Here is a 2,221-nt window from a genome sequence, read left to right as displayed (position 1 = left end):
TTTTTGGTGCTATCAACGACTACGCATCAAATTTTGGCGCCGTTGCCGGGGATCTTGGCACGGTTGAATAAAAAAAAATTGAAAATTTAAAAAAAAAAAAAAAAAAAAGAAGCCACTGACATTTCATAACACTTAACTAAAATAGCGTAACCTCAAATATAAAAATTTCTAACCTGATTGGACACCTTGTTTCCTTGCATTGCATCTCCATAATTAATCTTAAGGGCAATAACCCATTAACCAGATAAGGTGGGGATTTGATCACCCTTCCTTGGCCCACAAATCACTCCCTTACATTTGCATAACCTAGACCTTAATTTAAAATCAACTAGACGTCAGCCCTAGGAATTTCGAGCTCAATAGGATAAGAAAGCTCTAGAGTTGAACCGAGTGCGGATTGGTTAATTGCTCGGTGTCTAAGGCAAGTGGTTAAAGAAAATGATTTTCAATTGGTTCCGTTGACTGACCTGGCCAACTCAGTTGGTGTCTAAAGAAAGCAACGAGCAGGGAACCTCCCACATCTTACGCTTACCTGGCCGAGTCAGTTAGTCAGTCTTGAGCTTGGAGTGCTCAAAGGTGGTCTTGAAAGTTAGGAGCTGTCTAGATCTAAGTTAACCTTAGGATAGAGAGTTTATGATTGTTTAAGTTGATTGCAATTAACATCTAAACATTAATTAATTTCTCCCTTTTCATAGATTTAAGATTCTTAGGTTCTTCTCTTTAGATTTTCTTCATTCTTTTCTCACTTTATTATAAAAATATATATTATAAAAAAAAAAAAATTCTGTGTGTGCTCTACAGTATAATTGTAAGGTGTATGCTTGGCCGTAGATCGTTACGACCAGAAATCCAACCTTTTGATCCAGAAATAGAAAGAACCTTTAGAGCCAACAGACGTAAAAATATGGACCGAAATCAGGAGAATGATCCACCCAAGCAATTGAAGGAGTACTTTACTCCTTCCACATATACCTACTCTCCTTGTATTCAAGTGCCCCCTGTGGAGGCCACTCAATATGAAATTAAGTCGAGTATAATCCAAATGTTACCTTCATTTTATGGACTTAGTAATGAGGACCCTTATAAACATCTTGAAGAATTTCTTGAGATATGCTCAACTGTCAAAATTCACAACTTCTCCAATGATGCTCTTAGGTTAAAATTATTTCCTTTTTCACTTAAGGACAAAGCCAAATACTGGCTACATACTTTGGATTCCATGACTATATCAACCTGGGACCAGCTGCAAGGAGAGTTTCTCAAGAAATATTTTTCCATAGGAAAAACGAATCAAATAAGGAAAGCCATAACTAGTTTTTCCCAATTAGATGGAGAAATGTTTCATGAAACATGGGAAAGATTAAAGAACCTTATTAGAAAATATCCCCACCATGCTGTACCCAAGTGGCAGTTAATCCAATATTTTTATGATGGGCTCTCTGAAAGACATCGACAAATGGTCGATGCATCATGCGGTGGGACATTCATGCTGAAAAGTGAGGATGAGGCATGGCAACTGTTTGAAATTTTAAGTAAAAATTTATTACATCATATGTCTGCCTCTATTAGAGATAAACCCATGTTAAACCCAAAAAGAGATGGAATATATGAAGTAGGAAATGCCATAGATATCCATCAAAAGGTAGATGAACTGTCCCAAAAATTAGATCGTCTTCTAAATACCGGACAATCCCCGATTCCACCTAACCCAATCTAAGAAGTTTGTGCATTGTGTGCAAGTCCGAACCATTTTGTTAGTGAATGCTCAGCCGCACCTCAATTTCCTGAGTTTGTGCACGAGCAGGTTCAGCAAGCTCAAGTCCAACAAGCTCGCAGACCAGGAAACGATCCATATTCGAACACTTATAACCCCGGCTGAAGAAACCATCCAAATTTTTTCTGGAGACCACAACCAGTGGTTGGTCCTGCCACGCCTCGACCTCAATATCAAGACCCAACATATAGGCATGGACCATACCATCAATTTTAAAATGTTCCTCAACCATCTACTATTGGTCACAGCTCAGCTTTTGAGGAAAAAGTCCTGAAAGTACTAGAACGATTAGAAGTCAACACTCAGATCCTTAACTCCCACACACAATCCATTGCTAAGCTAGAGACCCAAATAGGTCAACTAGCGACTGCATTCAGTAGGAGGGAAGAAGGAAAATTACCTAGCCAATCCGAGAGCAACCCAAGAGGGCAATTTGTGATTGAGAGT

At 38.7% G+C, this 2,221-nt stretch overlaps 1 non-coding gene across 1 annotated transcript; it reads right to left on the bottom strand.

Moving 5' to 3' along the window:
* Window positions 1–1,291: 1,291 nt before the first annotated feature.
* LOC140851842 (small nucleolar RNA R71) lies at window positions 1,292–1,397 on the bottom strand. The gene has a single exon (XR_012134599.1). It is a non-coding gene; the product is annotated as a small nucleolar RNA R71 (small nucleolar RNA).
* Between the last annotated feature and the right edge of the window lie 824 nt (window positions 1,398–2,221).

The sequence above is a fragment of the Elaeis guineensis genome, chromosome 9, assembly GCF_000442705.2.
Source record: "Elaeis guineensis isolate ETL-2024a chromosome 9, EG11, whole genome shotgun sequence".
NCBI classification, from domain to species: domain Eukaryota; kingdom Viridiplantae; phylum Streptophyta; class Magnoliopsida; order Arecales; family Arecaceae; genus Elaeis; species Elaeis guineensis.
The sequence above is the reverse complement of the archived record's forward strand: the minus strand, read 5'-3'. Positions and strand labels throughout refer to the sequence as shown.